We start from the raw sequence: 23,091 nt of genomic DNA on the forward strand, positions 1-23,091 counted from the left end.
TAGACCAAACCAAACCTAACCTGACCTAATCTAACCTACCCCAACCTAATATTACCTCGTAATATAATTTTAGTTTGTGATAATGGTGCATCAAAATGTATGAAAAATTCAAATTTTCAATTAACGATTATTGGATCGAAAAGCTGATTCGCCGACAGAAAAGGGCATTTTTATTATAATTGTCTACATGGAATAAACTGTTTTGGTAATAAAAAAATATAAAAGTTCATGGCCACCTCTGCGGCACTATACCGATTTAAAGCTTAAATTACATGAATAATTCCGGACATCAAATAGGTAGACAGCTGTACATTGGCTTAAAATCGGAACTATGTAGCAGTAGCTGTACAGAAATACAAACTTATCTGAAGAATGGCCAAAAGTAGAACTACGAACTACCATAGGACGCCATATTGAAAAACGCCATGCGAATGTCAAATTTTGCCAGTTACGAGTCTTGATTGGGTAGTTTTCGACAGTGGCTCTCCCATCTCATTATCTAGATAAGTTTGTAGGGCTGTATGTAGGTATTCAACGACCTAGCGGCGCATCGCGGAAACGACGTGCAACAAATGTTTCGGCGTGTCTGCCGGCAGATCTAGTTCGCTGCACATTTGTGTCCCAATTTTTGTATACACCTCGATTTGTCGGGCATCGGCCGTCGCGATAAAAAAAACACTGAAAAAACTGACGCTGTTCTGTGAAGTAAAAAGTTCTATAACAATCCCAGAGATCAAACGCGTGTCGATATCGGAAATAGAAAACCTTGGGCTGCAGTACTTCCATCCATGTCTCAGAAACATTTGCGGATTACAGGTTAGAAATAAAATATTATCCAGCGTTGTGTGACATTCTCTCGTGTCTTTATTTGGAGATATGCAGTATGTAATCATTATAATTTTAAGTTAGATTCCCTGGCGCGGCATAAAAATGAGGATACCAAAACAAAAATCTACTAAACAATTAAATTATCTATGATACTATGACGTAAAACAGGAATCAAAGTCAACAACTTTAATTTTGAAGCTTTTTCTATTCTATCCGTCTGTCATCGGCGAATACTTATTTAGTGAAATATTAGATTCCCAAAAATAGGTTTGGTTACATACTTTATTCTATTTTTTACTTTTTTCTGTGACAGTTCGTTCAATAACATAATGATATTTTGACAGATAGAAAAATATACATTTTTTTGAAACAATACAATTTTCACAACAGCAGCTGTGGCATATTATAGCGGTTGAATTATGTAAATATACCTAAATAATATAGGTACTGTATCTATATCTAATTAATCAGATTTAAAGTACGTACAAATCGACGTTTTGATCGAACTATCAAGTAAGTATGTATAATAATTAAACCATTGTATAACAAGAATATTGTGTAGGTACCATACAGAAAGAAACCTTGAATTCTCTGCTTGGAAAATCTTCTGCCAAACCGTATTTTATCGTAAAATTCGATAGAGAATATAAATAAACATAACCTACAATAGTTTAAACACTATACTATCCTAGTTCTCAGTTATTCAGTTTCCCCTATATATTTTCAGTGTATTTTCCCTTCATAATGACTTGAAAATAGTACTATGATATGCCTATCATAATATACCCCTTAAATTTCAAATTAAAAATGAATGTGTTAATATGTATATACCTATAATACATAATTATAGACAGTAATATTATTATATTCATTGGAATCAAAAATGGAAACTACATTAAACTTTTATTAATAAAACACGAACTGAAAAGTAAAAACACACGACCATATAGGTTCCTAGATACAACCACAAGGGAGCTGGGAAGGCTATTGCTGACAGGGCTCCAGCCTGGGGGGCCGACGTGGTGGAATCAACAATTTTATAATCCAAGCGGATGCATTAAAAAATAGCTAAAACTACCCTTATTTTGCCTCTAACACCATTTGGAAAACGCTACTGTAGGTGTAGAACGCCACACTGCCTGTAACCTTAGCGATATGTTGGAGGGGGGGGGGGTCCATGTATCCAACCTATTTCTATTTCATCTGCTTATCGACTTTTATCACATCGCGTACTGTTGTCTGCTTCCTTATTTATTGGTTTGTCTTGTGATGATAATTCCGCGTTATGCTCAACATGCACCTTTCCATGCCACGTTGGCCCACTCGAAATTTATAGCCATTAAAAGTTAATGTTTCACACACATACGTGAGCGTTGGTAGCACAGATTTGTCAAATATACCACGTTGATGAAAAAATATCCTTGTGTTAAGTTTTATCAACTTTTTGGCTTAGAGTTTGCTTCGCAGCAAGTGTATGTGGACAGCTCAATGAGGTCACTTGTACCTGGAATGCGCGGGAGTTTTTACGCCTGAGTCAAATTGCGCCATCTGGACAAGGGTTTATGGGGGATATTCCATTTAGTTGCATAGGTAGTATAGGTACTTAATTTCCCTGACGGCAATGACTTTTGAGTATGTATGCACATGCCTACTAAGCCAACGAGGGAACTCAGAAATAATGGGAACTGAAATACCCATAGACTATAGATACATCTAGACCAGGGGGGGCAAACTTTTTGGATGGAGGGCCAAATTCAAGAATTCAAAATGAGCGGGCGGGCCGCAAGTAAAATACCATTTTTAGATATACACTATTTATTATCACGAAAAATAAACATTACAAAAAAAATAATGAGAAGAATGAAACTGTTCATTTTTTTTAAATCCATGCGTTAATTTTGTAGTTATCGTTTGTTCACATATATAGGTTGATCCAAAAATAACTAACATTTTTCTTGCATAATCTTTAAGTTAGTCGATTTTGTCTGAATTAAGGGCATTGTAAAATTTGGAGATTTCTTCACGACGATGCAATTCTCTTAAATCAGTGTCACACTGCAGATCAATAATCTCAAGTTGTAGTTCAGTCGGTACACTATCAATATCTATTGATCTACATACAATATCTACATCCAGAGCGAAATTACAATCCGAAAATTCTTTCCATTCATTCCCAATCGATGTTCAACGTAGAAAATAGTGGTTACATAGTGTGAGACGAGACGCAAGGAAGACGTACTGAGATAATACATTTACGAAACAACAAATTCTTCAAATTTTAATCTATTGTCAATATTTTTAAAAAATTATAAAAAAGTTATCCGTAATCAGAAGTACAATTAATGATGGCGAGCCGCAAAAAAATACCATGCGGGCCGCAGTTTGCCCTCCCCTGATCTAGACGCCACCCGTTGCATTGCTAAATGAAGCTGCGTGCCATGCGTTTGGTTTGTGGGCGAGCGAACCCATTCGTCTACAAATGTTCGAGACCATAGACTGGCATAGACCATTTCGCTAGTGCTCGCCCAAAGTGCTCGCACTAGACGCTCAGAATTCAAATATAATTTTCTATTTTTTTACGTTATATAGTGTTTTTAAGCGGTCAAAATGCAACCATTAGGTAAAGATATCCATAATTTAAGTTATTTTAAAGAAACACTAGGTCACTGATATTAAAATATATAATAATATACAAATGAATTATCACGAACATGTATCAACTTACCTATGAAACGTAATACCATCTTCTTGCTTATCAGTACGGCTACCATATTTTAATACAACACACAGAACCATCTTTCCTAACTTTCTTAACTAAAAATATTTACCACTGACTTTATGTTTAACACAAAAAATTGCAATTTTAACAACACGAGCTCGCAGGTTATCGACGCTACGTGAAGCGATTCACCACGATTTTCCGGCGATACTTTTGGAAACTAACTCACACATAGGTAGACCTTTTATCTTACTCTAGCGCGTGTCGCAGAGATTATAAGGGTGCCGAATACTTTCTCACTCGCATTCATGCATCGTTTTTGTTCAGGCCTTGGAAATACCTAACGGGTAAGGAGTAGCAGGTAACCGATCTCGAGTAAGGAAGAACCGGGATAAACTTAAACACGTGTCAAGAATACGCATACAATGGAATACTGACACCCGCTCTCAGTTTATGCATTGACGCTCATTTAATATTGGTGTATTACACACACTATTGCACGTCATGCAATAATGCGTGTTTTATTTTCGTAGGACACTCACACATTCAAAACCCTGCATCAAAATATAGCGTATTGAATATAGCCTATCGGAATTCTATTGACTATATTCTGTTCTGTGAAGAAAACGAAAAATACACTTTATTATTACTGATTAAATTCATTTAAAAATAAACACTACTTTTGTTCAAAAGTATATCTAGTTGTATACATTTACCAAGAAACTGTTTGGCATTTTTACCTACTTGACTACCTGAAAATTGTCTAGATACCATTGTTTACCTTTCAGTAAAAAAAATAAACAGGTATGTACCTACCTACTCAATTGTATTGTTTCTCTGTAGATATTGTATATTACTGACTCAGGTTATTCCAAAAAAAATATGTCAACTGCAAGTTTTATTGTTCAGGTATTTTAAATTGAAGTCATTAATTTTATGATTACAAAGTCAGGACCGCCGCTAGGGGTAGTAATAGCCACTGTAAGCTAGAAATAGTTTTAATAAAAAAGTTTATATTATTAGAATACATTATATTCCACATTTACCCCGCCTAGTACTTATGGCTTCTCGTCGCTTTAATCGTGGACCAAGGAACTCAGAAATAATGGGAACTGAAATACATAACGGGTAAGGCGGTAGCAGGTAACCGACTCGAGTAAGGAAGAATCCGGGTTAAACTCACACACGTGTCAAGAATACGTTGTACGCTGTCAAGAATGCGTGCTTCATTTTCGTAGGACACTCACACATTCAAAACCCTGCATCAAGATGCGGCGCATTGAATATAGCCTATCGGTATTCTATTTATTATATTATGTTCTGTGTCGTGGATCCTTGCACTTTCCCGGGTACATTCCTCATACCCAGACAGTCCGCATTTTGAGTCTAGAGCAGCGATACTCAACCTGCGGGCCACATGCGGCCCTTTAAGCTTTTATGTGCGGCCCGAAACACATTTATTATCAGGAATTTCGTATATCTTGTGATACGTTTCGACTTTGACGCACAGATAGTGACACCGGAAGAGGATTGTCATTATGGTCCACATCAGATCTGGTATAAGAGTGTTGCTATTTATTGCACACGATTAATTAAAAAAACACGCATAATTTTTAAAATCTCAGAAATGTTTTGTAAAAAAGGGGGGTTTCATGATTTTTTTCGTCACACCAGTAGTGATGCGGCCCGCGTTACTTTACAAATATATGTATTTGGCCCGAAGAAAAAAAAGGTTGAGTATCATTGGTCTAGAGCCTGCCTCGCAGCTATAACTACGAATGCTTGCCTACGAGTTATAAGCGACCTGTCGCACTCGCAAATGAAGCGTCTAGTTTCAAAAGCCCCTAAAACGATTTTAGGTAGTTCTGATAAAAATGAGAAAAACGATTTTAAGTAGTTTTGAGAAAAATGAGAAAAACTCATATCTATTAAATCTGTGAATTTAATGTATTTATTTTTCGATTTGTTACATTCTAAAGAGTATTTTGGCTTTCCATTTTAGGCGTATTTGAAAAGCACACCCAACCATTTTAGCGGGTTTTGAAATTTACCCTAATTTTTGATCATACGTATTGACGGTTTTTGGCATTTTTTAAAGTTCAATCTTTGGCCATCATATAGGTAACAAAAATGTCCGTCTAAATACATATTATCTAACTCAAAAATTTTCAAAAACCGTTTTAGGGGCTTTTGAAACTAGGCGCTTCAATTGGTTATCGAATACGCGTGGCCCAACGGTCATAATTATTAGGATGTTTAGTGTCCGTGTGTGTCGTCCGCGCGTCCTTAAGAGCACCTACCATAATTGTATGTAAATATAATATACGATACGATTGTATTTCTAATCCACTTGTCTACCTATTTTCTTCTGTCTTTCCCTTGTATTCTGGTGGTTTTTATTACCAATTATGAAGTGTTTTATTTAGACATGAATTTGATCTCAATGCGGCCAGCTGCATAATATGTGAATTTTTTGGACCTCTCTTCGTATCTAAAGCGGGGAGTGTTTGATCAATGTCTACCGGCTGCTCATGTATGTCAATGGAAGAGACATCTAAAACTAACCACAACGTAGTATACGTAGTGGTGGATATGAAAACATATGGCAAAAAAAATGCCTGTCTCACACCGGCAACAAGTCGCGCGACAACCTCGTTAAATTTTACGATAATTATCCTACTTATCGTAAAATTTAACGAGGTTGCCTGCGACATGTTGCCAATGTGGACCCGGCATTATATCCAAATATGTGGAAAATGATATTCAGCTTATTGATACCCTCCTTACCTCATATCTTGTGGAATCAGCCTTTAGTGCAAGAACGTAGTGGTCGCGCGGGAGCGGCGCGGCGGCGTCTTGCGAAACTCAAACGTATAACCGTGTGTAAAATGTTCGTAGACAGTGTCTTTTTTGGAGCGGTTATACGTTTGAGTTTCGCAAGACGCTGCCGCGCCGCGCCCACCAAATCACTACGGCCGAGCACTTAGTGCTGTTAATCAATATTATGACTAAAGAAAGAAACCGCCTGAATATTTCCGAAAGAGGAGACCTTCGTTTGTTCGTCACAAAAATTGAGCCAGATATCCAGTATTTATGATTATAGCATATAATATATAATAGTAATTATTATTATATATTATATGCTTTAACTTGCTGTAACTCTGCTTTATAAATTTTATGAAGTAAAGTTACTTCCCTACTTTATAAATCACCATTACTGTGGAGCCGGTGGGCGGTTATAAAATTTTACTACTAACATAGATACAAAAGTAGGCGGTAGGTATAAAAAGGTTGACTACCCCTGGGCTTAACTATCCATCCACCACGATCTAGGTCTCCCGACACTCCTCTAGTCAGGCTTCACATGAACAAAATCCTTGCCGGTTGTACAATGGCCAGCTCATTTTTTATTGGAAAATAAGTTTAATTCGTCGATTTAAAAAAAAGACTAGCATGTCGAACCAGGGGGCGGCTGAGTACCTTGCGACGGACCTGTTCACAGGTGTGTTCCCTTATCACCTTATCAGGCTATTATCCGACTCACTCCGAGCGGACTTTGTTATTTTATACCATTATCAATTCGCAGAAACGTCTAGGCCTACCTGTCGACACGTTGATTGGTTTGAACAAAACTTAGTTTATCTTCATAACTGAGAATTGTGTATATATATATAAAAAAATTATAATAGTAATGTAAGACCATTCTTCATAGAATTATATGAATGTTGAATGTTGTTTCGGTTTATGACTTTATAATATTTGTTGTTTAATAAATGAATGGTTTACGCAGTGATGTCCCGTGGGGGAAGGCAGATTGAGCGTCGCTTGTGGGCGGCAGTTACTCAAAGGGCGGCAAATCGAGTAAAATCATTTGGATTATATAGAAATAGCTACCTACCTTAACTTAGTAATAGCGAAAATATCTATCCATAAAAAAAATCAGCTCACTGGTTTTGTCGGGTTCGCGATATCTAGTTTACTTCCGTCGCCCTTCGACGTCCTTGGTGACGAGAAACGACACGACGTGCAGATTTGCGAATAATTAGTCTGATATTTTGATAGTAATGTATCCATACAACATATTTCTTAGGTATTGGACTCATGATAATAATAATGGTAATAAAATAATCTATACAAAATGAGGCGGCACTTTGGCGCTGCCCAGGGGCCCTATGTTAGAACTTGCGAGTGCCAGCTGCCCGGTCGACATGACGTCATATGACATCATTGTGACGTACTACCGGAGTGATAATAGCGCTCGAGAATATAACGCTACTCCGACAGCGGCGCTATTCATTGTCACCATACACATATAGGTGTTTCATCGTAATAATATCTACGGTGGGCACTGCGCGCGGGTGGCATGCCTGGAGCGTGTATTGGCTGACGTCACAATTACGTCATGTCGTCTGGTGCCACACGAGTCGATAGTTAGGAAATCGGGGCCCAGGGGCCCTATGTTAGAACTTGCGAGTGCAAGCTTCCCGGTCGACATGACGTCATATGACATCATTGTGACGTACTACCGGAGTGATAATAGCACTCGAGAAAATCACGCTACTCAGACAGCGGCGCTATTCATTGTCACCATACACATATAGGTGTTTCATCGTAATAATTATCTACGCGGGCGGCATGCCTCGAGCGTGTATTGGCTGACGTCACAATTACGTCATGTCGTCTGGTGCCACACGAGTCGATAGTTAGGAAATCGGGGCCCAGGGGCGGCATTTTATCTAGGGACGTCACTTGGTTTACGTATACAAAGTCGGTCACGGAAAACACAGGATGCCTCCATCAAAGGCAGGCACACATAGGGCCGTCAAAAAAGTTTCGATATTCTATCTATACGATCTATACGCTTTTCTTTCGATACTAATTTTGCCATTTTCCCTCGTGGACAAGCAACATTAAATACTAAGGCCCTCCTCCCACGGCGCAACTGAAATCTGGTGGATCTGGTTGGTGATGGTACTCATAAACTGACCAATGTGATGATTCGCACACGGCGCTACTGAAACCACTTGAAATAATAATCACATAACCTCAAACTGTCAAACTGGACCATCAGCCGTTTTGTACAAAAACCAACAACACGCGCGCTGCCGCGTTTACTTGAATAAAATTAGGTTATTTCAATTTTGCTTGTCTTGTACTTTTGACGTCTTGGGTTGTAAATGGTTTTTATATCATGACACTTGTTCGCAGTGCTACCAATTTTGGTAAGAAAATATGATTTTTCACCGAATCTAATGATGTTGGTACCACTGTTTTACGGTGACTGGAAACTTGAGACCGCGCGACTAGCATGTCGCATCTCTTCGCGACCGTTTTGAAGCCGACAGATTCCAGTCTCGCCGTCAGCGAGCCGCCATTGAAATACATTAGCTAGATACTGGCTGGAATTTTAGTTTCAGTTCCGACGGACATAAGTTGCGCCGTGGGAGGATGGCCTTACTCTTGCGAGTATCGATAGTATCAATACTGTCTTTCGATATAACGGCCCTAGGCAAATATATGTTTTTTTTTATAATACCAATAGTATATCAAATGGCGAATAGAGATAACCGCTTTGAATCCGGACCAATTACTCATCAGCTGTTAATTCTTGACTGGACACGGTCTCTACTCTACTCAAGTCGGTTCAACCCGTGTCCGGAAACTTGTACGAATACACTTCACCGTGAAATGTTGTATCGGAAATATATGGCCGTATATTAAAGACCGTCCATTCTCTTTGGGTCGGTCGTATAGTACTGACATAAAATTCATGTCTAAATAAAACACGGTTCTTGTCGGTTTACACTTTACAGGAAGCCTGCAGCAAAAAAAATAAATAAATTAGCCGATATACCTACTTGATTATTTGTTAGGTTAGGTTAGGTTTTCATTCCTGAATTCATGAATTTTGCCAAAATCAGATATGAAAGTTCATGTTGAATCTAATAAAATTGAAGACCGTATAGTAGGTATACGGTCATCTCTTTTTGATAAGAAAGCTCACGGCGAACTGTGCCACGGTGAAACGTTTAACGTACAATTTACAAGTAACCCGCCTGGAAATGTATGTTTTTTTCCACGTACCTACAGACTACTATTTATCATAAAATTAATCAGTGCATAAACCGAGAGCAGTTGTCAGAATGAAGGACAAGCTTAGAATGACGTATTCTTAACACGTGTTTAAGTTTATCCCATATTATTCCACTCTCGAGATCAGTTACCTGTTACTCCACACGCGTTAGGTATTTCAGTTCCCTTCCCATTAATTCTGTGTTCCCTGGTTCTGTAAGTAAAAATATGGATATGTACAGAGAGGAACACAAATTTGCCACTGACACCATTCTGTTTTTTTGCTTAAAGATAAATTTCCATGGCGTTGAGTTTCTTCCTGAAAAGGGGGCAATAGGCCGAATAAGTTTGAGAATCTATGGACGAATCCGTCAGACACGCCCTGTGCCATTGCCGACTGAAGAGAAAGCCGATACATTCATGACTGGTCCTACCTTTTCGCCCCTCCCATTGTCTATGGATGACCTGTCACTGTCTATAGTGTTCTCACAGTGACGCGTCTCTCGTGTTCACTTATATATGAGTTAAATGATAAATAATACACTAGCATTAATACACCTTCTACAAATGTAATGCATAGATCAATGCTACATATTTTTTGGAAATCGATATTACCACCGGTTTTTGTGTGAAGGAATAGTCTGACTTTGACAGCTGATGAATAACAGGAATCTATATTATTTATAAATAACACTGATAGTTAATTATTTGATGTGAGAATTTTTCATAATTTAATTTGAAACGAGAAAGGGCGAATCAATATGTCAAGCAATCCGGGATCTGATTTTGACAGCTGGAAAGTGGACCACTCGTTGCTTGTGCAAAAAGTTATGCTCAGGCTTTATTAATCTAAAGTCGGCGGTGCCTGTGCCTGTGCCCTTCAAGTACCAAATTACGGAGGTGAATCACAATTCTTTGTCTCTCTAATTATGTATACGGATTAGACCACAGCACCTGTAGTAAGATGTTCTTGGTACATTGCGTTTAATGGTCACTTTAAACATTAAATGATTGACAGTGAATACCTATTTGCATAATGTGCTGCACGACACTATTGCCGATTGTTTTGAATTTTTTAAGTGCAGATCCATACCTAAGGAATTTATAATACATGGGTATCATCATCATCACGTACACTGTGATTCCCAACCTTTTTTGCTTGGCGGAACCCTTGAGACTTTTTTTAACTCGCTGAAACCCTACTTGACTGACACCAGTGGCGAAGTGCAGGGGTGGGCTGTTAAGATCCGAAATATATATTTTTTTTTCGGCCATGTCCGATACTAATAAGATCATATGTGCCTCCACAAAGTAGAGGTTTGTATTAACAGATTTTGTTTTTTACGAGAAATGGATGTCAGCCACTTGCTCAACCTGTTAGGTCCATACCCTGACCCGCACACAAATTGAAAAAAACAATATGTGTACTTGCCAGACCCAGAATTCGAACCTGAGACCCACGGCGTGATAGTCCAACGCTTAAGTCGCACGGCCACCGTGGACGTAGACGTTTGATATAAATAGTGCACATAAAACTATCGTCAGTCATACGTATTTGTTTTTATTGAACCAAGGCTCCACTTTACAGATGGTATTTGTTAGTTTTAAAAAAATCAATTAAACCCTGCCTTAACCAAACCATAATAGATTTGGTATGGTATGGACGATCCGACAAAAGAATGCAGAATTTTTCAGGAATACTTATTTGTTTTCGTTGGATTAAGAATACATTTTACAGATGGTGTTTGTTAGTTTTATAAAATTTATTAAACCTTGCCTATACAAAACTATAATCGATAAAAATATTCTTCCATATATAATATATCCAAAGTTATGTATGATTTTCAATGACATAATTTTACATATTTTATAGATCGACGAATATGTATATATTGACGTAAGTCGTATTGGATATTTGGATTGTAGGTACCTACCATTAAAAAGATTATTTATTTCTGTAATAGATTCTTTAAATAGAAATATAACCTCAATCGATACGCTTTTTTAGTAAAAATGCCAACAATCACAGAGTAAAGAACTATCGGAGAAAGCTCAGTTTGTATTAATTACATACACCTACCTTACAAAATAAACAAGGAGGTTGCGGTTTTCATAGTGGACTTTAATTTGAAGATGCTTTTGGATTACGGATCTATAGTATGACAACATCTTTTTGGCTACGTGTTAAAACTGTGAACTAACATGCTCCGCCCATTTTTACCCGCAATTCCATTATAAACAAACAAGCTCCTCCCATTTAGTAGACAACGGCGCCTAGAAGCGTAGCCAAGAAGATGTTGTCGTACAATAGGTGGGGATTTAAACAGTGATTCAATCCAGGCACTAACATTTGATGTTGATAGGGCTGGCGCGCTGGAGCTTGTTCGTTATTCACGGACTCACGCACGGGTAAACGGACGGTTCATAATGTCACTCTCACGGTTTCACTTGTGTTTTGGGATAAATGATGATGACAAGTTCATGATGGATGGTAGACGCGACGTTCGCTCAAGTCATATCCGATTTAGCGCAACGAAGGTCGAACATATGCGTTTTGGATGAGTTACATTGCGGTTAACACGACTTCGGTCGTATCGTATCAGATCACGGCGCGATAGAGGTCGAAAGGGTAGGTACTCGATGGATGGATCAATTCACAAGTGCCGGTATTCACGGCTTTACATGGTGTTCAGAATTAAACATAGATCAGATTAGTTCGATTGGACGACGGTCATCCTGTATCAAGTTGACCCGGTCGTGGTATACGAATAACTTACTGTCAATGACATTATTAATGGACAACGCACTCAATACAGTAGCTAGCAAGTAAATTCACGCATAGCGACATTCGCACATGCATAGGTAGACGTCACGTAATTTCCATTATGCGATATCACGAATCGGGAATTTATAGCAATATCACCTTTATTGTAATGGCGTTAGAACAGTGTTTCTAGTGTCACTGTCCATTTGAGTAAACCCGTTCGAACCGAACCATTCGGCAGACCCGACAAAAAGCATGGGGAATTTATAGCAATATCACCTTTATTATAATGGCGTTAGAACAGATTATGCCATTCGGCAGACCCGACAAAAAAGTGAGTGTTATTTTTCCCCCCAGATGCTTCGTCCATATTAATGTCATTGCTTACTGTTATTAATCACTGTCTAATGATGACCCGTATCTGCTGGTCGCCCTGACTTGCGACAATATCTGGGGATTGAGGGGAGGATTGAGTGGGAAAAAGCGACCATAATTGGCCCAACCACAAGGTGTTCCGTTTTAATTTCAAGCAAAGTTTGGGTTTAAACAACCACCGAAGCATATGAATTAGGTAATAATATTGTCTGATTTTTTTGAACAGACCGCGGAGCACACGTTGGATAACGCTGGGATACGCCGAAAAAGATATTCTCTGTTGCTTCATCTATCTGTGGTTTGGCAAACACTTATCAGTGCGTATGTACCGAGATCACACCTGCGCCTGCGACGCCTCATTATAATATTTAAAAATAATAACTTTAATCGACGAATACTACATAGTTGGATTGGCTCAGTTCCAGTATTCGAATTGCAAGCCCACTGGTTAATAAACGATTTTTTTTCATACGCAAAACATTTTTCTTCTCACTGTCACGTCACTGAACAGATAAGAAATATAATTCCGATAGGCTATATATACCAATACAGTAAATTTTTACGCTGGGTTTTGAATGTGTGAGTATCCTACGAAAATGAACCACGCATTATAGACGTGTAATAGTGTGTGTAATACACCAATATTATAGCGTCAATGTATAAACCGAGAGCAGTTGTCAGTATTCGACGTATGACATATTCTTGACACGTGTTTAAATTTATTCCGTCTTCTTCCATGCTCGAGATTGGTTGCCTGCTTCTCCTTACCCGTTAGGTATTTCAGTTCCCATGATTTTTGTGTTGCCTGTTTCAATGGATTCAGTTTTTACTTTATGTACCTACGCTGTTTTAAAAAAGTATCTTGACATGGGTGATTGATAAAGATTAATGTGTAAACGAAACACGTGTTGTATCATCATCCCAGCCCAGAGGTTTTCAAAGTGGGTTTTTAATTGGTTTGTTCTTAGGGCACCGTGAAAAAAAATTGTATCCATGGAACACAAAATTAATGAGAACTGGCTCACCCTACTGGGTGTGGCATAAGAGGCTACGATTATAAAAAAATAAGCCATACACTTAAACATGTGTTATTTTCGATAGTGACGTCTCTACAGTTTGTCGCGTAAGTGTAACGTGCATTCACTATTTGAGGGTAGTCGGCGCGCTTTGTTATACTCGGGTTTTGAGGCCTGACCGTCATGAAGTACCCTGCTTCCAAACTTTGGTCTATACTCGACGATGGCTTTTACATTTCTATCGTATTAATCTGTCCTGCGTTTCTACATTATTATGCTCACGGCGACGTGAAATGAAAAAGTTTGAAAACCGCCGATGTAACCGATGTGCCCGTCCACCTGTCGTTCGCGAAGTCAGCCTATTTGGTGCTTGCCGGATACCAAACTAGCGATTAAAAATAACGTAGTTCAGTCAGTGTTGCCATCTTTTTGTCGCGAATTATAGTACGAGGTCCAAGAAATTATATATATCGTATTTTAACAACAAATATAGGTATTATACATTGTCTTCGCTTGAAACTCTTTAAAGTGTATAGGATTTTTGTTTCTCACAAAAAAATTATCTGCGAATTTAAGCTATTTGCTGTTTTTTTTTCTATTAAGAAATTATAGTAAGTACCTACTTTAGGCGTTATTTTCAAGGCCGACTATATTCAAGCCGTGACACGGAATTGCAAATTACGATAGTAGCGCTAGTTATTGATTATCTTTGAATGCAATGCGGTAACCTGAACCACGACAATCATCATTTTCTATTAACAGTTTACCATATCGACTGCTTAATCTACAAACCAGCTAACTGCACTTTTGACCAAAAATGAGATTTTTATGGCAATTTGTTATAAAGCATGTTTTCTACGCTCACACAAAATTTCAAATTCCTAAATCTATAAAACAATAAATGCGTTATCCAACAAAACAGCCAACTGAAGGTGCCAAATTTCCAATAGCATAAATGGAACAACTCCGCTCATTATATAAATTTTCTTTATATATAAAAGGGAAGTTAAAATTGTGTATTAATTATTGATAGTGCAGCTTATTTGTAAAAAAATCCAAGTGTATTTTTTAGAATTGTTAGATTCCGCTCGATAGTTAAATTATTATGTTATTTCTCCTTCCTGAACAATTTGCCCAAATGGAGTTAGCCGGTTTGTAGGTATTGTCGATATTGCATTCGAAGTGTGGGCAATAACTATCACTACCACCGAAGTTAACAGATTCGTGTCGCGGCCTGACTGTTGTTAACCTGCTGGTCTTTGTAATTTTTAATGTGGACATTTTGGGCGTCTATACCTTTTTAATACCGTTCATGGTACACGGACCAAAATTATAGTACAAATACTATAATTATAGTACGGTTGGCAACATTGCACTGGTGTCCAGTGGGAGTTCGGTGCACGCCTACCCGATTGTAGACGGAAATAGTGAAGCGTATTTTCAAAGTGCACCTCGACTCTTTCGGGACGGCTGGAAGTCTCAGAGCATTGCAGTAATAATTAATTATTTAATCGCATGACGGCAGGCTTGAGAGTGGGTCTAATGTTTGGGCACCGCATCAGTTGAAGTATGGCCTTATAGTCGAGAGTAGGGAATCCAATCCCGAGCCAAAATTCTGATCCCGGGATTTCGGGATTACAATTTGACAATCCCGGGATCCCGGGACTGGTCCCGGGATTGGGATTTTTTCCGTTGTTAATATAAAATTTTTATATTTACAAATAAAATTGATAAAATCGGTCAAAAATAAATCTAGTATAATTTATACTATTTAAGACATTTATTGTTAATATTGTATACGTTCAATCTTGGAAATACACAAGTTTAATGGAGTAAATAATATTGTAATATAAATAAAAATGTGAATTTAATAAGAGATTGCTGTTTCTGATAGTAAAGACATAATGAATGGATTAGCGAGATTTAAAATATTAAAGCAAATAATCATGGCGTACTTATGGCCTTTCCGCATCATAAATCTAATTAGTCAGCCAAATATGAAACTACCGTAAAACGTATGATATCATGGTAAAATTACTTTGTTAAAAGTGCGAAGTATTGTTTTTTTCCAATCTTTCTCATTTTTAATAATTCATGTGAAAAAATAAAATGAATCGGCAACCTACACATGGGTATAAATCAAACTTCATTCAAACTCAGTTTATTTCTAATGTAGTTATTTTTTATTAATAGTATTTTTTCTGTTTTATTTTCGCTTTTCTTTTATTTTCCATAAAAATTGATAAAAAAAATCAATCCCGAAATCCCGGGATTATGTTCATCAATCCCGGGATTCATAGGTATCGAAAATAGCTCGGGATCCCGGGATTGGAATCCCTAGTCGAGAGGGTTCAGAAGAAATTTTTGAGACACTTACTTGAGGTTGTATGGATACTATCCGTGGCTTTATCCAACTGACTTTCGCTTACGTATGCTTACATACTGCAGTCTGCAATTGAGAAGAGATCTTCATTTAGCTACGTATTTTTTTCGAGGTATAAATGAGAACTCTGCCATTCTGGACAGTGTTGACGTGTGTGTCCCTGATGACTCTCTTAGAAATAGAGAGCATCAGTTGTTTATTCTCGTAGTACAGTATACTGCAGAACCGACCTGCCACTGGTAATACCAATTGGGAGGGCGATAACTATGTTCACCCAAATTGCTTCGGTTGTTGATATATTCCACTTGGGTGAGTGTGAGTTTAGGTGGACGCTATTTTATAAATATAAACTCGGTGTACTTCTTTAAACTTCTATAGATGTATGCCTAATTATTGTTTTTTCACTTCTTTTGTATGTTTATTTATTATGTTCTCTTTTTATATTTTCATTTTTATCGCTTTTATTATTTTTTTCTTTTTTATAATAATGTTTCATGTCATGTTGTGAACGTCTTAAACTTATAATTTGTAATGTCCACAATATGTTAAAAAATAAATAAATTGAAAAAAAATACGGATCAAGTATTATAACGAAGTCACGTGTGTCACTTCCGCATGGTTGATTTTAAAACGTTTATGTATGAGTTCTTTTCTTATTCATTCTGTTAATTACAGATTTATTGATGGGGTATTTAGGCATTTATAGCGATATTTGAACAGGTAAGTAAATTAGAAATACAATCATTATTTATATACAATTCTGACACGTGCTCGTAAGCATCAAGTCGTATATATCAGATTAATATCTTATAATAATAATTAATCACAGCGTTATCATCAGATATTTGATAGCAACCAATATCAACCTGGTATTCTTAAACAGAATATAATAAAATTGGAACTTTATAGCGCCTGTACACGTGCACGGATTTACTGGCACCAATAGTGTGTATTTTAAAATATAAACACGTAAAAGTGCTGACTGCATGGCCCCCATAAGGGGGGGGGGTGATAGGGCTCTAGCCTAGGGGCCCGGGCTCAGGAGGGGCCCGGGCTCAGGAGGGGCCCGGCGAGGCTAGTCGACCAGATAAGTGAGATAAACACACATCACAAATTTGTTTTAATAGTAAAAAAACTCAAATTGTGTATAATATGTGAAATTATGTGGTTGTACGATACAATTTTTAATTGTGTATCAATACTCGACATCTCCATAATTCAAATGGATGTATTAACATAGGTATATACAATAAACCACTAAATATACACATTAATTTTACCGCGTACACCATTTGTCAAAACGCTACTGTAAAGCGACACACTGTCTTTATCCTTAACGATATGTAGGGGGCCTCGTCAAGATCCTAGCCTGGGGGCCCGCTTCACGATGTGGGGCCATGGCTGACTGACTGTCTTCAATCTCATTCTTCAAGCGTATTCAAGACACTATGTTGTCAATGTATGCTATTTGACAGGTTGTGAAAACTGGTCAACGTCAAAAATGTTTTGCGCGGTGTAGTCCATTTTTTTTTTCGGCAGGTTCGCCACTATCGTTCTACTGCGCAGTCGCATATCTCACAAGTTCCAACTGCCGCGTGAAAATCTAGAAGCTTCTGGACTTTTTTGATACATGCATGCAATCTTGCCACTTGCACGTTAATACGTGGATTTTCTTTTTATAGCCGCGATAATAATATGTACTGTCAGTAGTAAATCTATGTATGTGTAAACGGGGTATACGTGTGGCTATATTATATAATATTATTCCAACAAGAAAAAGATTAAAAAACTATATATTTATCTATAAAATATCTAAATGACATTAAACCATACACAATGCAGAACTAGAGTCTGTATTACATAAACTGGGGTACACGTCACACGGAAAGCATTGTGCCTAGAGTTGGGTTTCGGGAATTTCCCGACGGATATTCTCGAGATATTTTCGAGATTTTCCATCCCGAATCTCGAGAATTGAAATTTTTAACATTTCGGGAAATCTCGAGAATCTTTTCTCGGGATTCGGGATTTCTTTATTATCAAATATTAATTGAAAAAACGATTTTCTATCTGAAAAAAGTGGACAGAAAACACAAAACGTTCAAAGACTCAAAATGAGCGCAATGTTTGCAACATCAGGGAATTTTGTGTCTCAAAAGCGTACGCGATTGACAGTCTGTGTTTCTTGAAATTCCAGTTTAATAAGTAATATTTTGAATTATTTTTGTCTTCTTACATCAATAAAAAAATCATATTTTTTTGGAATTTGTCTGTTTTTACACTGATTTTAGGATTTTTACAGGTTTTTTTTAAATTTCCCGATATCTCGAGAATTCAAAATTTCATAATTTCGGGAAATCCCGAATCTCGAGATTGAGATTTTCTCGGGAAATACCCAACTCTAATTGTGCCATCGCGTTCAACTGTTAAGTTTTCAATGGTAGGAAACGAGATGGATGGCGAAGCGGTGAGGAAACCGGCACGCCAGCTTATAGAAGACAGACTCCACTATTCAAACTCACATTTTAAATACATATTTTGCAGAAGAGGTTTTCGAAACAGCCTACTTCAGTTATTTATTATTTATGTAGACGAGTTTACTGTATGCATCATTTTTTTCATCAATAATCCAACTAAAATACGATGTATACATTTATTCTTAAAAATAATTAATAACTTCAGTAGCTAGGCACCTATTTAAGTTGTTTCAAAGAACTCTGTCGTAAAAAAATTCGAATGTATGTTAGAATAGTTCTGCATTCAGCTGATGACGTATAAACGGGGTATTACTGACTATAATGTTCCACGACTAACGCGTTACTGTTTGTATTAATGCCAGTGACGTCCCTAGACAAAATGCCGCCCCTGGGCAGCGCCAAAATGCCACCCCATTTTTTTATCATCTTACTATTACTACTAACATGTTACTAACAAAATATATATACCACTAAATCTAATTTAAATGCTATCTCTGCTTCAATAGACACTATTGCGAGTCAGTCCACGGTTTTCTGATACATTTAAATATACACCTGACAACTTTCAAAACTCGCGAATAACTGCCAAAAATATTTGGATAAATTAATTAGGTAAGTAACTATGTACCTACCTATAATTCAAATATAATTTTAAAATCTGCACGTGTCGTCAAGGATGTGACAACGAAAGTAAACTACTTAAACATTGTAAATCCGACAAAAAATACAGTCCTGTTAAACATTCTATGTTAATAATTAATACATTTTATTTCCAACTAGCCTGCTGATTTTTTTAATGGAGAGTAATATTTCTGTGTTGGGTTTGGTAGTCATGTAGCGAATCATGGCACCTTACGAAGGCTCAGAGCAACCGTATACTGAGCTTCGAAAACAGATGTTTGCGACGAATACTGGGTGTGCGGTGGTATGACTTTAGGAGCAACGAGGAGATAAGAGAACGCACCAAGCAGCCTCTCAACACGCTGAAAGTGAAGAGGCGACGTTGGACCTGGCTCGGCCACGTGCTGCGGATGCCAGAAGAGAACTTCAACCTGGCTTGCCTGTTCTTCAAGCCGACCGGATTCCGGCGTCCTGGAAGGCCGCTAAATACAATCTACAGAGTGTATACGGCGGAGCTACGGGATGCTGGTTTGACCTGGAACGAAGCAAGAAGACTGGCGAGCGACAGGGGTTCTTGGAGGCGCCGCGTGGTGTACATATGCTCCAGTTAAGGGGCGGATATGGCAAAAGAAGAAGAAGAATATTTCTGTGATTACTAAGTTTGGTACCTATTTCTATATATATACCTAATGATTCTTCTCGATTTGCCGCCCTTCGAGTAACTGCCGCCCCCAAGCGACGCTCAATCTGCCTACCCCACGGGACGTCACTGCTTAATGCTATACGGCTCTTTACGGCGGCTCACGGTGGACTGTGCTACTGTAATTCGTACAGTTTACATGTAAAAAAAAATAATTGGCGCGAACCCGGAATTATAAGCATAAAAGGCGTGCACTTTATCGATGTAGCATTTTTTTACAACAAACCATTGACACGTCTGTTAATAGATCGAGCATTACGGACTTACACCATTTTTACAATGTGTCTTATTGTTTGCTGACGTTTTTTCAGTCGTCTGCCGTATTGTTATAAAAATATAAAGTTTTCATGGTGAAGGTCTCCCCGGATTTTATCATTGCTACGTGCTCTAGTCAAGTTCGATTCGAGCAAGGTGGCAGTGACTTGTCGTTTCATATTTTCTTCTACCAATAACTGTTTTCCGCTATTTTTTTCTATAATTTTATCAATTGGTAAATACTTCGCGCAGTTTATTGCATGAAGTTCGATTAAGGCCGAGTGTAGGTACCTAACGTTTTTAGCTAAGTGGGCATGAATAATTAATTAAACGGCATGTAGAGTATATGCTTCTTAACTTTGCACTTCGGCTCTAGGATGAAAATGCTGTACCTAATATATTCTATTTTTTTTTTAAATATATAATCTATTATATATATATAAAACCACATTTCGAAGACAGGCGATCCTCTATTCAATTCAACCTGCCGTGAGTTATTGTTATTAGTCTCCCGCACGCATAGGCCTTGACTAGATGGCGCAATTTGACACTCGCGTTCTCCAGGTATAAGTGACCTAATTGAGCCGTCCACAAGCAGCACTTTTTAATTTCTGTATTGATGTAATAAAAAGAATCAAAATAATAAATGGTGACATGTAATGATGATTCATGCCTTTTAGATCTAGTGACTACAGTCATAGATAGGATAAGTATATGCACAGAATATCAGTCCTATGCTTAGACTATATATACATCCTATGCGACATTTCTTTTACCACGGGAAAAACTCGGCTACAAATCGCAGTCCTCAGTTCCCAACGAATACGACAAAATATTCATCAGAATCACCACTGCCTTGCGCTACAAAGAATTTTCCAAGGTTTTTGCAAGGCGGTTTCATAGGCCCTGGCCGAATTCAAATTAGCAATACCCGATGTGGGTGGAAGAATAGTTTTCAATAAGGCATATTCTCTTAGCCGGCACAATTTTCATTTGACTAGCATCAAGCAGAGTAGTTTGCGTGCCAAAGTCCTTAAAGAAACCACGATAGTAAATGCGAGGTATCCATAAAGGCATCTAGATAAAAAAGCACTCGCGAGGTGTTATCTCTCGCGCGACAAGCGCAAGCGATCGCGAGATTCTCGACAATGGGACGTTTATAGCCATTCCAAAATGAATTATGACCGCCTCGCGCCAGAGGCGAAATTTATTTATGGTCATTCCAAAATAAATTAGTCAACTAGCTTGTATACCTTCAAGAGTATAATGTCTTGCTAGTATTAAATGAATTATAGCGAGATATTAAGTTAATCAATTACAGTCTTTCTTCTCGCACTCGCGTTTGTTTTTTATGCCCATTCAAAAGTGAATTACCGTCAATGATTACGTCACCTAGCTTGTTCACTGCCAAATTTGACGCGCTATATCGGCGGAGCACATTTTTTGATATTCGAGCGTAAAGCGCGGTGGGACACGCGCCACCTGGACAAGGTCATAGGCCCGGTTCAGACGGGACACCGGTGTCGCGCTCGATGTAATATAGGAGGCATTTGTATTCGAATAAACGGGCCTTTGTATTATGTTTATGAACGCCCCAGAGCTAATGAGTCAACGCATAATTCGCGTTATAAATTAGAACATAAGACTGGCTGCGTTAATAAAAACAAGTGTATCGACAGTTTGAGAATGTAGCAGCCGACGGAAAAGAGTATCGGACACGCGTTGACTCATTAGCTCTGGGGCGTTCATAAACATAACACAAAGGCCCCTTCATTCGAATACAAAGGCCTCCTTATTATATACGAGCGCGACACCGGTGTCCCGTTTGAAACGTCGAGACTTGGAAAAACACCGAGCATCAAAACGTAAATAAATGTTAATTTTATTTCAGTGACTGGTACCTATAGCTTTCAACATTGTCTGCAGTTAACTTCACCGTGTAAATATATCGATCATAGTGGCTACAATAAAACAGTAGTAAAATCATTATCCGGTATAAAATACAATAGCGGACGCAACATTGACGGGTGGTTATTATTATTTATTTTTATAACATACGTATGAAAAAATGCACTTGAAACGTTTTTAGAGTAAACGTTATTTTTATAATACTATTTCATGCGACCAACCCCCTCCTTGGATTTTCATCTGTTGACGCGTGCCCATGCTCGCCCCCCCCTACTTCTCGATTTTATTATTGACATATAAACTATATAATGGTAAATAGTGAACCACTTTGGTATCTTAACTCAAAGTTGACTAACACAGTTCATAATTGTATTATTTAGTCAGTGGTAGTTGATCTTTTATAATAACGCAATCTCTAATTAGTTTTAATTTAAACTACTATTAATTTTTACTTAAACGTAAAAAGTTGTAATAATTAAAAAAAAGTATTTGGTTGTTTTGTTTTAAATTTTTATTTTAAAACGTATTTTAGACAAATTTTATAATAAACCAATATTTTCTTTTTTGATTGTTACAATTTTATTGCTATCAGATTCAAGTGACCATATTATATTGTAGAATTTCTAGCAACGGGGCAACGGACTTTTTTCTTCTATATAGGTAAGAAACTCTATGCCATTTTACGACTTTTTATGCTATTATTATATTCTTTTTCGCCTATGATAGTTACCTAATACTTTTGACTTGATAATTATCGATATCTATAACTAGACAACGTATAGCATGACATTTTTGAAATTCGGGTGGGTTCGCAAGTTTTCGGTCGGTTACGAAAACGGCAGCCCGTATTACACGTAGTAAATCGTTAAAATTACCTTCAATATGAATTATTAAATGACTTACAATATGAATCGCGCATTTGGCATTACTATGATATCTCATCTGATTCACTGTTCTGGGGCCTTATGTTATA

General features: G+C 37.6%; 1 protein-coding gene across 1 annotated transcript in view; it reads left to right on the plus strand.

The window, feature by feature from the left end:
• The first annotated feature begins 630 nt into the window (after positions 1-630).
• The window catches only part of foi (solute carrier family 39 fear-of-intimacy), a 58,236-nt gene continuing 35,775 nt past the window's right edge, over positions 631-23,091 (plus strand). The window contains exon 1 of the mRNA XM_085942877.1: positions 631-816. The gene's annotated coding sequence lies outside the window, so the exon portion shown is untranslated. The remainder of the gene's footprint in view (positions 817-23,091) is intronic.

This window comes from Rhyacophila brunnea, unplaced genomic scaffold (assembly GCF_057557595.1).
Source record: "Rhyacophila brunnea isolate RB1 unplaced genomic scaffold, BYU_Rbru_1.0 scaffold_15, whole genome shotgun sequence".
NCBI classification, from domain to species: domain Eukaryota; kingdom Metazoa; phylum Arthropoda; class Insecta; order Trichoptera; family Rhyacophilidae; genus Rhyacophila; species Rhyacophila brunnea.